Source organism: Plectrocnemia conspersa, unplaced genomic scaffold (genome assembly GCF_051122295.1).
Source record: "Plectrocnemia conspersa isolate PC_06_02 unplaced genomic scaffold, ASM5112229v1 ptg000008l, whole genome shotgun sequence".
Classification (NCBI taxonomy): domain Eukaryota; kingdom Metazoa; phylum Arthropoda; class Insecta; order Trichoptera; family Polycentropodidae; genus Plectrocnemia; species Plectrocnemia conspersa.
In genome coordinates, this window is record NW_028277172.1 from 10,535,285 (window position 1) to 10,551,381 (window position 16,097).

A 16,097-nucleotide genomic window follows, 5' to 3' on the forward strand; every position below is an offset into this window, starting at 1 on the left:
CGGAGCGAGGAACCCTCTCTCGAGTACGAGTCGCCAGAACCAGAACGCATTCGAGACGGCCTTAATTGGCCGCTCTCTTGATTGATCGCGTGGTGCGCAAGTTTGAACCCGAGGGGTCGCCCCGTGCCTGCGCCTGTGCGCCTCGCCTCCGCTTAGTTAGCATTCGCGACTCGACGGGTTGGTGACTTCCTGCGGCGGCGGCAGAAAATAAGCGATGATGCAAGATCGAACGCTTCCTTATTCATATCGCACCTCTTTTCGCTGGATCCTTTTAATCGCGAAAATAAATTCGCGTTGAGGAAGTTTTCGGAAATACTCGCGTGGGTTCGACTCGACAACAAAGCAATGACAAATTGCAGTACGTATAAATATAATTTCAAAATGAACATCCATATTATACACACGTCAGTAACACACAATAAACAATGATTATATCCGATTTATCGAGTTATCCTCAATACAAATAGTTTTCTATGAATTTTTTAGCTCTACAGATTCGGCGAAAAAGTAATAAAATAAACTAAACTGTTAAACATTACGATTCAACCGCGACAACCAAGATCTTAGTCAATTTACCGTTATGTTGCATTCCTTCTTTCGACTTATAAATCATTATTGCACGGTCAATCTTGAAGCAAAAATTACATCTGCATAATAAAAAGGCACCCAGTTAGAAAGACAACAATATGCCACAGAACGATAGACCAAATGCGAGTACTATAATATCATTAGTAATACATATACCAAAATGGATGATATGTAAAAAATATAAATACCACAGTGGCGTGCCGTGACTTTTAAAACAGGGGCTATATATAAAAAATTCAGTCAGCAAATAATATATGATAAATTTTACATTTACATTCATTTATTTTTTTTAAATCTTCCGTTGTAATCTGATTGACGAACAAATAATTTAACTGATAGGCGCTAGTGAAATTATATGCTGCTCTTGAATGTCTATGAAATTCAATTTGACAGTTGCGAAACGTCTATTTGCTGTTCAAACCAAAACCTAACCTAATGAAAGTTTTAAAACTTTTATTATGTCAAGTATTAAGTAGAAAGTAAGTCAACTCATCCTCTCAGGGGGAAATTAGAGAAATAAGAAGTACAGACAGGTGTTACATCTCGCATATTGCTCATAATAGTGTTTATCAAAGTATATTCAAAATCACTACTGATATAAGAGCGTTGGCTAAATTATATTCAAACCGAATTTTGGTTAATAGAAGGACGCAAAAACAATTATCACTTCTCAGAAGTCAAAAATTCACGTCAAAAGCAATAAAATCGTGTTGGTGTCGTTCCCGTTGCAACGGCGCCGACACGACTTTATTGCTAATCTAATGACGGCACGCCACTGAAATACTGACATTATTACATTAAAATAAACATATGTTTGATATTCGAATATGTATGTATATACATAGTTGATATGGAAACTATCTCTACGCAGCGGTGACACACCGATAAGAAGACTACGCATGCGGAAAATATCATTGTTGTTATTTTACGGGCAAAAAATATGTCAATGAATCTACAAAATTCATTAATTGTGCCATTTCTAAAACGATGCGTTTATATAGCAATAGTTTGGCTAACTCATAACTAGCATAATATTAGTTAAAAAAATAACCCGACAATAACCATTTATGTTTAAGTGATGTACCTACACAATAGGTGACCTAATAGTTATTTTATTATAAAAATATATAACACGCACAAGTATTGAGAAACACTATTGTAATATCGTCACATATATGCGACATTTATAATCCTCTGGGCTCTTATATAACCCTGTAATTCTATTATCATAAAAACACATTTTTGAATGACATTATCACAAGTTTTCTATCTAGAAATTTTTATTTTTATTTTTTAGTGTGAAAGTATGGCGAATACAATAAATTTAGAATTGAAGATATCATTTGCATGAAACATACCGCGTTTCTCCGAAAATAAGCTCAAATGTGATTTTGCAGGATGTTTTTAATATAAGCTCCACTCCAAAAATAAGCTTTCGAGTTTAGCTAATTAGTTTTTGTTATATTCCCTCTCCCGCATTGGTACGTCATTTGGGGGAGGCATATAGAGGCAACCCCCTTTCCGAGTTTAGCCACAAAAATACATATCATTTAATGAAATATAATGTATCTTAATAAAATCGAAATATATAAAAACACAACCAGTGACTGACCAACTTTTGACCCCCCAACCTCGCAAGAAAAAGTTGGAATAACGTTCCTGGTTCTAAAACAACAAAAATATAAGAAAATCTATACCAAATATATTTTTTTAAATGTCCTTTCAGTTAATCACATTGTAATACATTTTCACAGTGAAAATATAATTTATCTGGCAGTGCTAGTAAAATTATATGATTTTAACTTTTTCATACGTAATAATATTTACATATCATTATTTATTTATATGCGATTTTCAAATGTTACTGTAAATATATTAGTGAAGCCCAAATTCATTTTCACCAGTAGATATATATTTCTATTAGCGAAAAGATAATTTAACTGATAGGCGCTTGTGAAATCATATGCTGCTTTTGAATGTCTATGAAATTCAATTTAACAGTTGCGAAACGTATATTTGCTGTTTAAACCAAAATCTAACCTACACGAATTAACCAAGACCAACTTGACCTAATGAGTTTTAAGACTAACTATAGTTTTTAGAACTTGTATTAAGCCCAAAAAATAAATTAAGCTAACTCATCTCTCAGGGGAAAATAAGCGGAAGAAGTACAGACAGACGTATATCTCGCGTTTTGCTCCATAGTTTGTCTGCACTTCGATATTACACCATGTTTTAAAAATGTGGTAGCTATCCTTAAGGATATTACCTCGAACATCTGATATGAGAGTATTGGTCAAAGTATATCCAAACCGAATTTTGATCAATAAGAAGGCGCAAAAACAATCACATATCACTTCGATTTTATTGCTTTTGACGTGAATTTTTGACTTCCGAGAAGGGATAATTGTTTTTGCGCTACTATTGGGCAAAATTCGGTTTAGATATGCTTCTCACTTATTAGTCGTAATATTGTTACTGCGCGTTTCCACTACGACGGCACGATTTTGTTGCTTTTGATGTGGATTTTTACTTCTGAGAAGGGATAATTGTTTTTTGCACTCTCCTATTGGTCAAAATTCAGTTTAGATATGCTTATTATGTAAATTATCTGGGGGGGGGCAAGTAGAGGCATTTGTTTCCCCTTGAATTTGGTTAGAAAAATGCATGCCATATAATGAAATCATAATATTAAAAAAACAACCACTGACTGGTGCGTGCGGCAACAACGCAGAATCTGCGGGTGTTGCTGCATTCAGGGCCGTCGAGGGAAAAATTGGGCTTCGGTGCAAATTGTTGCAGCCCCTCCTCTCGCAATAAAAGAAATCGAATTAGAGATACATATATATTTCAAAAATATTTTTGTGATTGCACGTGTTCATAATTTATCTTTGATATTTTTTATCAGAAAAGGAGAGTCAAAAAACACAATAGCATAACTTAAGTGAACAATGGTACAAATTATCAGTGCCTAATCGAGTACGGCAACATGCTTCAAGGGATAAGGCGGTAAGCTGAATCGATTAGCGTTCTTCGACCGAACTACTGACACAGTCCACGAATTCTCCTATCGCACATGTCGCCTTCGCGCACACAAGGCGAGAGTGGTTCCCCCTGACTCGTTACGATTTCGGAGAGATTTTTTTTGCCCGAGAGCAATTGCGATAATAGTTTGTTGTTTTTTTCGTTGCGCGCGCATAATTACCTGTTTATCATAATTGGGATTCGTCACGGTTTCACGAAAACGGTTGCGGCCGTTTACTTTCTACGGGCGATGCGTTTTCCGCGAGCGTTTCGGCGAGGACGGTACCGGCCAATACGTACATACATTTACGTTCAATCCGTGCTTGGACTTGCGATTATTATTATTTTTTTCAACAATCCAAGGCTGCAGTATCCACCGCATCCAGCCAATGCTACATACACAAAGAACACACGCGCGCACAGTCGTCACAACAAACGAGGCGGGAGGAGACGTCAACCCTGGTCGGTTGGGTGAGTGACTCCGGCGAGTTTAGGACCCTTGCCAAAAGTGTCCCATCCGGATTGCAGCGCTCACAGCAGAATTGGCATAAGATTTATCCGGTTGCACGTTCCACGCAACTAGAGTGGCGGATCGTGACTCATTAGAAACAATGGTTACACACAAAGGCCACTTATCAATCGGACGGGCAATTTAGCGACAGTGTCAACGACCAATAGAGAAATCTCGCCCATCGAAGCGCGCGCGCTAAAATCGACCGCTTCCGAGAAAAGGACGTTAAGGTTTTACTCGGCGATGCTAATATTTAGCACCTGCTCTCTACGTAGACTTGGACGTATTCATCGTTGAATGCAAATCAGTTCGATGCGGTTTTTGCGAATGAACTCGTAAATGGCGATAATTGCGTAATTATACACGATTATAAAAATGTCATGTTAGAACATATAAAAAATATATTTGAAGTGTATTTTAACGGCTGACGTCGAAATAAAATATGGTTGACTAGTAAATCATGTAATACTATAAAATTAGTGTCTGGCAACGCTCAAACTGTCACCGCGCGGCTCCAGCGATAAGAATTCTCGCGACCTTGTTATTTTCTTTCTAGACAAAGTGCTCAATCTATCATTCAAGCGAATAGTTTTCAGTATAGCGAAAAATGAATATTTTGATATTCAGAACATCTTTTGACGTTTCCTGCTAGTGACTTTATTTTACAATCTTTTCGACAGACTAGATCGACTTGTTTTTTAACGATACACAAACAAATGCCAATTTTACAGTAACTGAAATTCTTAGATTATGTGGGGGATTCAACAATGGCCCTCTAGAAAGCTGGAACAACGATGTTTTCGCCATCAAAACTCTGTAAATTATTTTGTTCATAATTTTCGAAACACATGCCTAAAAACAATACTCATGGCCTTGCGCACCGAAAATAATTATTCAGAGTGATCCAATTTGAGTTTCCTATGCTGGTAGTACTGTAAATCAGACAGCTGTCAATAATCACGTGTGTTCAAAGTGTCAAATGTTAGTATGCAACTACACGTTTCGAAATAGATCGCTTAACCACCGCTCAACGCGATAAAATTGTTCAATTGTTCTACAGAAATAACAATTCTGTACGAACTGTGTATCGAAATAGACGAGAAAATTATGGTCCTGCTGAGCGAACAATTCGCAACGCAGTGAAAAACTTTGAAGAGACTGGAAGCGTTGGAGATAGGTTAAGGAAGAATTTACGCAAATTGAGAGTCGATTTTTTCAAGAAGTTGTGGCCAGGTGGCGTCATTCGACCTTACTTTTTTGAATACGATGAAGGTCGGACTGTAACAGTCAATGGTGAGCGCTATAGACGCATGATAGTCGATTATTTTTGGCACGAAATCGAAGATATTGATGTGGATAACATGTGGTTCCAACAAGACAGCGCAACTAATACATAAAATTTTAGATTTAAAAAATCTAAAGATATCCTTAAATTTATATTTTAAAAAAAATGGTTCGAAAGCTGAAGATGGATTACTCTTTAATATATCCTCTGTCATTATCGGATAGTCAGCCACCTAGATTCGCCAAGGGATGTACTATTGATTCAAAATTAGAATTCTCTTTTATTCGCCCTAGCTTCATCAAAAGACCCAGTATAAGTAGACAATTTTTTCAATTTTCGCAGTTTGATTTTCATTTATCGCATCTATACCACATTTCCGTATTTTAAAAATCATACTTTGTTCATGCAAAAATGAAGCGAGCTTCAAAAAAAATCGTAATTTGTCTAAAAATTAAAATTTTAGCATAAATTTGAATATTTTGCAATTTAGCATATATTATGAATTTTAGCATCTATCGCAAATTACTCAAGTTACGTGACTAAGTGTCATACCACTCGACCACAAAACCCCTGAATGTTCAAATGATATTTTTTTAGACAAGAGCACTTTAAACACTCTTCGGCTGTTTGATTACTCAGTGTTCGATTCAACGTACTTGAAATAATTGATTTTAGGGATTAAAATATATAATTTTGAATAATACGCGAAAGTAATGTCGTAAATTTGTAATATGAAAATATGTTATGCCATAAAAGCAATAGAAAGATGAACATCCGTTGGAATAATAGTGACACTAAAGCCGAATGTAGTATTTGATGGACTATTTTCTTAAGGGTTAAAATAATTTGAAAAAAAATCAGTGAGTTATTTTAATAATGCTAGACGATCCAAAATCTACTTTCCAACAGGTGACTATAATAAGTACACGTCGCGGTGACGGCGCTATTTTCCGACGCAATCAATCAAAATCGATTGAACGGAACAGACTTGAGGTCGCGTCTATCGCGACATATTTAGAGATAGATCGCAGGACTGCTTTTTAGAGAATTATTTTTAATATCTAACGTATAAATAGACGACCGCGATCCGAAATAGAAGCGCGCGCCATGTTCCTATGGCGGTGTTGCTAAATTGAAAAGAGCGGGGCCGCGGTTTCTGCGCCGATTTCCAAAAGCCGCTTTAGGCGGAAAACGCAAAAGCGGCAAAATTTGGCACGAGGATGAAGGAGGAGGAACCATCTGGAAATGGAACGGCCGGCGCACGAGTCCGTACGACAACAAACGCACGAGAATAGATGTCGCGAATTCCCGGTGCAGTTTGCAGCGGCTGATGAAAAAAAAAACCGCATCCCACATGGCGAACGGACCGCGACACGGAGACTGTCAAGGTCCTCTCCTCTCGGTGAAAAGTGGACCGAGAGTGCGAAGATTGTGCCGCGTGGGACACCCGCGACAATTGGGCACAAGGACCGGCCACAGAACGAACGACAATGGGATTATCCTCGATAAGCGAGTAAGTGCGGGAGACGATCGAGAGCGACGCGAAAGAGCGAGAAAGATCGGACGGCGCAAACAGAAGACACAGAAACCTATATATCGTCTATTTATACGCCACCCCGCCTCTGTAACGTCCGTTCGTCTTGTGGCAATCGCTCGCGAAAACGTCGACACTCGACGGCGTTCCGGAAGCGGTAGTGGTCGTCTCTTCGCGGTTACGTAACGGGGAGGAAGATAGGAAGCTGTCGAGTGACGTTAAATGGAAGACCGAAATGAACGATAAGCTTATAAAAGATCAAATGAACGTTTTCATGGATTATTTCAGTCCATCGAGAGCATCGAATAATAAGCACCGTTAAGAGCAATGTGGCAACCTTTCTCAACAGATCTCTAATATCCGTTGAACCTTATAGTTACATGAACCTCTATTCATACCCTATTCTAAATGAATCGCGCTCAAAAAGTACTGCATTTGTCCCCCTTGAATTTGACCAAAAAAAATGCATGTCCTTTAATGAACTACGAATTTTAATGATAAGCCAAAATCACTGATAAGCCAATTTTTGCCCCCCCCCTTCCTGATTCTAAACCAGATATTCTCGGGTTATATTATTATTATTAAAACATGTCATTTCAGTGAAATCATATCGGAGTACATTTTCACCGGTAGATATACACATATTTTTACATGAGAAAATATTATTAATTTTAATTTATCTACAAAATTATATGATTTCAACTTTTCCATAATATAGGATGTCCCAAAATTAACGCAAGATTTGAATTAAATAGAAAAAAACATTTTTTAGTCTTTTTATTTTTTTATTGAATCACAAAGTACATAGGATAGAATTATTTATTTTTACTAACCCTAAGCTCTCAGCTGTCAACATTTACTGAACAAATGACGGCAAATTCAAATCTTGCGTTAATTTTGGGACACTTCAGTAATATATATGTATACATTTACATACACATCGCTATTTATTTACATGTGATGTATTAATGTTATATTTTTTTTTATTTTAATAACCAGTACAAATATATTTCTACTAGCGTAAATATAATTTAACTGATTAGACGCTAGTGAAATTATATGCTGGTCTTAACCCTAGAAAGATAGTCTGCGTAAAATTGACGCATGCGTGTGCAAAGCATTGTTCTATCTTTCTAAATATTGCGAATCATGCAACGTGAGTTCCAGACATCTCAGTCGACGCCCAGGACTTTCGCAAGGCGAAATCGTTAGTCGGGCAAGTCTCACCAATTTTGAAATATTACGACCACGAGTCAAAATGACGCATGATTATCTTTAAAGTGACTTTAAATGATTTTTAACGTCTCTCAACTTTAGTACTTTTTGTGTCGCTTGTGTATTTTATTAAATTGTAGTTATATTTCTAGGTTCCACCACGAAATAACGCTATAATGGGGAGCCGAAACCTGGATGAAGACCAAATTCTACCCCTTACACTGGTTTCATATAAACTGAAGCCTTCTAAAATTGTGACGAAGAGGGAATAGTCCATGAAAATAGCGGCAAACCTGAAATGATTATGTATTATAATCAAACTAAAGGAAGAGTGGATGTGCTCTCTGATGTCCTTGATCTGTCCTGGATCTCATTATGATTAACTTTCTGAGGTTAAATGTCTATGAAACTCGATTTGACAATTACGAAACGTCCATTTTCTGTTCAAACCTAAACCTAACTAATTATAGTTTTAGAACTTTTATTAGGTTAAGTGCAAAATAACTCTCTCAGAGAAAAGTAAGCTGAAGAAGTACAGACAGATGTCACATCTCGCATATTGCAACATAGTTTCTCTGCATTACATACTTGATGTTTGATTATATTTGTCCATCGTATGATATTTTTTAAAGCAAATGATCACATTTTTAAAAAAAACATCTCATATAATTGTTTGTTCGTTTATGTTACAACTTTCCTTCTTATGAAAACCCTGTTCTGTTAGACATAATTGTACTAGATAGCGAGTAGTTTTTTGTTTTCCTAAATTCATTTTTAATCAATTCATCTGTGAAAACATTCTAGAATTTTTGGTCTGACTCATTGCCTAAGAAAAATGAAGTTGTCTCAGAATGTCACGGCTAGGGATTCCAATCCCGGGATCCCGGGATCCCGAACGATTTTCAATACCCGATGAGTCCCGGGATTATAAAACATAATCCCGAATTTTTTGGATTGATTGATTTATCAAGCACAATCGAATTATTATTGACAAAATCGTTATATTTCGTACACAAACTTGCGCGAGTTGCACGTGTCATCTGTTAATCTTTGAGGTGAGTCTGAACGTGCTTTTTCAGCTGCAGGCTGCTTAGGAACCAAAATCAGATCAAGGCTAAATGATGAAACGCTTGATGCTTTGATGTTACTTCGTGAGTTTTTTTCCAAAACAATGTTTTCCATTAATTGTGTCTATGAATGTACATATGTACAATCATTGTCAAAAGTTCATTTTTTATCTTCTCAAATAAATAAATAAGACCTTCCCTTTTTTATTTTTATTATATTATTTTCTATTTTAAGTCCAAGACTAAAATTATACGTACTTTATACATTGTACGTTATAAAAAACGGATGTAAAAAAATATTGTATTATTCATTTTAAATTATTTTTATCGATAAAATAACATGAAAATTATCCCGGGACTGGTCCCGGGATCCCGGGATCGACTAATTGCAATACCGAAATCCCGGGATCAAAATTTTGGCCCGGGATTGGAATCCCTAGTCACGGCTATATTTACCCAATTGCATTAAAATAATCCGTCAGCGTTTCCTTCAGATTCATCATCGTCAACGTCAATACATAAATGTTTACGATTTCAATTCGTAGGCAAAATCTCACTAGATACAACACACAACTATCAGAAATATTTGCCCAAGTTTATTGATTATATTCAGTAATAGAAATATTATTTTTATAGTAGCACAATATTGTTCTTTCAAATAGCACATTATAACTGTAAAAGAATAACTTTCGTCATCACTGCTATTGATTTTATAATTTTCTTTATTAAGCACGGTTGGCTTAGTTAAAAACACATTTAATTAATTTAAATAAAATATGTACGTAAATTTAAAAATAAAACTTTGTAGATTGACAACCATAGATAACAATTCACACGTCTGGGCTTTGACAATAGCCGCGTGCTAGACGAGCGGCTGGCAGACCAGTCAAAAAATTGTTTCCAAAATCCATCGATAGATCAACAGATTTACAATGAATTTTAATAAATTAGCATTTGTAGGTAAAATAGTTTAGAATTGCCAATTTTTTTTACCGCAATTTCCACGAGTAAATAACGAAATAAATTACTGGAAATTTTATCATCAAGATACTCAAAAAGGTTGACATAAATGCCATTGGACTGCAATGGTAAAACCATGTTGGGCGTGACATACATTCCTTTGAACTTCTAAGGGTTAAGATCGTTTAATTAAGTTACGTGTGTCGCTTTCCGCTAAACAAGTAAATTTACTTAAAAGTTAACCTTCGCGTATTGAAACCTCTAAAATGGGATCAAGGACCGGAATGGGGTACCAAGTAACCCTATTCAAATTTGAATAATGAAGTAAAATTTAATGTATTATTATTTTTAATGGCATTGGGATATCTTAATTAGATTATAATAATTATAAACTAGATATTTATCATATTTAAAAAAATGGTGGAAATAACAAGAATTTTGGGGTTCGAATGTACCTCGCTCAGGGATGTTATCTCTTTAACCCTTTCATCGCGACTTATATATTTGCGCGCCATTACGAAATTTGCTAATATGTGGGGGAGCACCCATTTATGCAATAAATTATTTAAATATTATTTTAATAAATTAAAGTGTTCTTCAACCTTCAATTATACAAAAAAAAAACATATTACAAGGCTCAAAGGTTCACGAAATATTTGGGTGCCCGATGCATACTGGCGATTTTCTTGATGACTTCTATAGGTGTCATTCGCGGTCAAAAGGTTAAGATCGACCCAATCACACATGACAATTCAAGCTGAAAGATCGAAGAACCACTGTCACTTTCGCGGCGTGCACATATGCAGAATCGATGTGGGAAGTTCGCCGATCTGCGAAGGTCGCCGTGGCGTGACTCACGCCCCAGTCGACACCACCACCATTAGGACCTTTCGATTTCGAGCGCGGTAGGCGTGCGCGCGCGCGACAAACGCCGATATGGCATAATAATAACAACACAATGAACCGCCCCACCAGCCAGCCGATGTGGCGTAACGGCGCAACGAGTTTCAGCCGCTGAATATAATAATCGCGAAACACGGCCGTTGCCAGCCTACGTAGAGCGAGCCTCGCAGCTATCTGTTGCATAGCTATAATAGCGCATAGCGAACCACTAACCCTTCGTGTGCCGGTTGAAGCGAACCGTAAAACGCTAGATTCCGTCCGTCGGCTCTTTGAGCAAGTTAATTGAACTGCTCTTGACCGTTTTTACTGGATAATTGCCGGCCATTAACGTTCGCGTTTTTAAAAGGATTCTACGCATGTATGTTCATCCAAGTCGATAATTCAAATCCTGTTGGCGTGTCAGAAAAAATCATATAAGGAGGCGATCCTCCTAATTAGAATGACCATTGGGAGGCGTGCTCCTAATTGGTGGCCTTGCGGTGAGGTCGCAATGCCATTTTTGATCTAGCAATGTCAAAAATCTGAACGGTAAAAATGATCTTAACCTTTTACCAGACAATTTTTTTTTCTTATTGAATCCAATGCGGTCCAATTTATTTAATCACAAAAATTAGGCTTCTTAACTATTATTTATATATCATTTATTTAGGATTGTACCTGTTCCAGATATTGGGACGACTATCCAAGAATGCAATGACAAAAGAACAATTGTTTCGCTCTATCCTTGCAAATAGTATTTTCACAAAATTTAATTCACAAAATAGTTTTAATCGCACAGAATTTGCTGTTTTTATTATTATTTTGAAACATGAAACACTAAATGTATTTATGTATGTACATTACAATTACGTACATATTTATATATTTGATGTTTGGTTATATTTGGCAATCGTATGATATTTAAATGGGAATAGTGCCTATTTAATAAGCTACGCCTAGTCTACATCGTAACGAATATGTACTATAATATTATTGTTTATTCGTTTACATGTTAGAACTTCTCCGTTGCCTATTTTTTTTAATCGAGTCCACCGTTTATATTAAGACTTTTTATAACAATATTACGACTTACAATAAGTTAGAATCTAATCACTAAACCGAATTTTGACCAACAGGAGAGCACAAAAAACAATTATCACTTCTCAGAAGTCAAAAATCCACGTCAAAAGCAATAAAATCGTGCCGTCGCAATTGGAACGCTCGTTACCGAGCGTTCCCACTGCGATTTTATTTCAGAATAAATAATATAACTGTATTCGTAGAAATCTAATCGGACTCGCGTTTAACTATACAATGTTCAAAGATCTGTTGTTTAAACTAGTGTGTATATAATTTAGATATGACTCTTATTGTTTCATCATAGGAAGCATACTAGACTCCCGTTTGAATAAATAGCAAAATTGGCTCATGGCCAACGCCTATTGTTTTCCTATCGGCAAAAATATGCAAGATATGTATGTATGATATATATAGTACATATACAAATTCAACTAGGAAAACCCGATTTTGCGGTCGCCACCGCAAACTCGACAATTCAAGACACAGGATCCACAAAATTACATTTTGTAGCAATCAGTAAAATCATCATAAGATTAATTAACGTAATTCTGAAACGGTTACTGTGCGAATTATCTGCGCCGGATGTTTCTCAAACGTGAAAAACACATGTGATAATGAACATATTAATGTCATAATTAGGCCAGTGGGACACGTCCAATATTATCATCTCCGTAGCCATCCTTATCGGCAAATGTGAAATTTATATAAACATTTCGCATTATCGGTTACGTATTATGTACGTTCACGTTTTAAATGTCAAGGGAGCTCTTTGACGTAATGCGAAAGGGCGGGCTGGGAAAAGGAAAACTTGCAGGGCTCATAAAGTCGACTCGCGCGCGTGTTTTATTCAATAGTAACCCCCCACAAAAAAACACGCGTAACATTATCCATAATAAATTCGACGGAATGGGGAATGACGTTCGCCCAGAGACGGCCCTCAAACTATTGTTTTGTGAGTCTGAATAATTTCCTCGATCCGCTACGATTCGTTAAAATATTAAATCAGGTCGCATCGTACGATCGCGGGCGGCGAGATTGACACACTTGCCAGCGGAGTCGCAAAGAGCATCTCGTTTGTAATGTATGTACATATGGCACCAACTGCGCACACGTACGACAATGGGGCTGGTGTCGTTCTGATTCACCGCACCCTCGATATGGAAGCCAGACGATGAGTGCGGTCTTCTTATTGCTCTTTGTTTGCGCGACTGGATTTAACCGGTCAGAACTTTGAGCGCATCGAGTCCTTTGTGACGTCACGAGAGCTTCGACTTCCGCGCCGTATGAGGTTTTGTCGAGAGTTCCACCTTGTACGTTAGGGTCAAAACAAAACGAGATGACTTGCTCCTTTTTCACGGAAATCTGACGAAACGTGATTCAAAAATCCTTCTCGAGAGAGAGAAGACAGGCAAAGAACGATCGGTGAGCACATTAATCATAAAATCGTGTAGTAATAATGGACGTTTTTGATGAATCACAGTAGCACGTGCGTCTATCGATTATGCCAATCATTATTAGTCGATAATGTAAATAACATTAACCACGAGCAACGTTTAGATCTCAAAATTTACATTTTATTTTTAAATGTAAATGTTTAAATAGTTATAGCACTACTTTTTTACCACTCTTATACAAGGTGATTCAATTTGAGTTTCCTATGTTGTCAGCACTGTAAATCAGACAGCTGTCAGTAATCACGGGTATTCAAAGTGTCACATGTTTGCAACAGCACATTTACGAAATGGATCGCTCAACGCGTTAAAATTGTTCAATTGTTCTATAGAAATAACAATTTTGTACGAACTGTGTATCGAAATTTACAGGAAGATTATGGTCAATTTCATCGTCCTACTGAGCGAACAATTCGCAACTACTACTTTAAGGTGAGAATTTTCTGAATTATATGCAATTCATACATTTTTAACTAGACGCAATTCGTAGAACGTTATCTCATGTCGAGACAAATAATGTGATAAAACGTATCGACCGATAGAATTTCGGAGAAGGTCCGGTTTGGCTTCTGGAGAGTCCCGTTTAAAAATAGTCCTCCTATGCAGCAGCAGCGGCGAGATACGAATCTGACGACGGGGAGGAGGAGTAAGTGGCAGTGTTGTAGTAAGAGACACAAGGAGCGATCGGTCGCAGAAGGGCACGGGGGGTAACGAACCGACCGGTCTTCGTTCGGTACTTACGTACATGTGCTGCAACAGACCGACAGAGCAACCACTCCGGGAGGGAACCGACCGCTATAAATATAGAACAGCTGTCGCCAGCCAATCAATATGCCCTGTGTGCATGCACCGCGAGCTCGAATCCAACGGGAAACACTCGGCAGGCGCACTTGTAAATAAACCACCACTCGATCGGGACAAGTGGGATACGGACGGCCTTGCACGAGAGATAAGGGTCTGATTGCATGCCCGGTAGGAAGAAATGTAACCAGATACAGCTGCTCTACTTTACTCGATCGAATCGAGAGCACGCGTGAGACGCATTGCGATGGCATTGTTTAATCACGGACCACCTGCGCTAATCTGTCCCTATCTACACAACGGTCGATATGGAATGTACATTAACGACAAAGCAACGCTCATACTGCGTATTTTAATTTATTCTATAATGCATTGATTAACTTCCATACGTCTATTTAGAATGCGTTATAAAAATATGCGTACACGCAAATGCCGATAAGGTCGGTTGGATATTGTACTGACCGCAGCCCGGAAATCGTCTATAATAAAATAATTTTGTACTAGTCAATATATCACAATGTTTAACAAAATTTTTGCCATCAAAATAAAATATCACTTGGGTTTTTCCTCGAATATTATTTTTTTTATACATAAAAAACTGATATTTTTTGTAGCGATTTTTATACAGAAAATTTAACTTTTTCTTGTTTTAAATCATTATATCATATTGGTGAACATTCTGCTTTCTTAATTTTTTTTAGAAATCCCTTAAATCTGAAATAACGAAACTTTATTTGAAAAAATCTACTTGCGACAAAAATACATTTAAAATTGTTTTAGTGTAATTGAAATAACATTCTTCAGAAATACAACGAATGATTCACCTAAATGGTGTCATAATTACTTCCAGAGAATTGCTTCTCTGTAATGCGAAATTCTTATAAAACCCACTCACAGTCGTTGAGAAATACGCTGACGAAAATTAGCATTCAGTTTTCTCATTTATAACAATTCCAAAGTTTGACGAAAACGTCTCTCGAACAAAGAGTAGCGTGACTGTTTCGACGCGTCAAACGAAGGTTCTACGGTACTTCCTCGCGATTAGGAGCCCAAAATAAAAATATCAAACGCGCAATTTCGCCAGATACATTATCGACAGATTACGTTTATCCGCGCGAATCGACCATATGGGAAATCGCGCTCGTCTTATTGACCGTTTTCATCAAACTGGTAAATCAAGTGCTTCGATTATATCGCCTGATCAGGTTTTTCCCGTTTTCCTCGATAGTCGAGACAAATTCTGGCACGTGTGCATCACGGGAATTGCCAATTATTCCTTCAATTCGATCTCGCACGATCCCGACCGCGCGCCACCGCCGTTATTGTCTCGAGAAAATGGGAATTTACGGACGTCTCGTCTCGCCAAAGACGTAAAGTTTGTTTTTAAGCGAGACGAGTTCGTTCTCTTCGAGCGGCGTAATATCAACAAAACTACTGTCTCGTATATATGTACAGTGGTTTAGTAACTTGGGTTTGTGTCGCCCGGGGAGATCCTAACCTAGCCCCCCCCCCTCCTATACAATTATCTAATAATGCAAATCTATAACTAAATGCATATTTTCAATATTTTAAAAAACTTGTCAAGGCAAGCTCCCCCCCCCCCCCCCAGCTACATTACACATATATGTATTATTCACATATTCAACTTAGCTCTTATCTAATCGTCGATTCATATTTTTTTTAGTGCATTCAGTTTAAA

General features: G+C 37.2%; 1 protein-coding gene and 1 long non-coding RNA gene across 3 annotated transcripts in view; both read right to left on the minus strand.

Annotated features, from left to right (window-relative positions):
* The window catches only part of Dyrk3 (Dual-specificity tyrosine phosphorylation-regulated kinase 3), a 39,692-nt gene that overhangs the window by 17,043 nt on the left and 6,552 nt on the right, over window positions 1–16,097 (minus strand). The gene's annotated exons all lie outside the window — the stretch shown is intronic.
* On the minus strand, window positions 1,866–15,892 carry LOC148232953 (uncharacterized). Its single transcript, XR_015810299.1, has 2 exons — window positions 9,669–15,892; window positions 1,866–9,017 (listed from the first exon to the last, which is right to left on the minus strand). It is a non-coding gene; the product is annotated as an uncharacterized LOC148232953 (long non-coding RNA).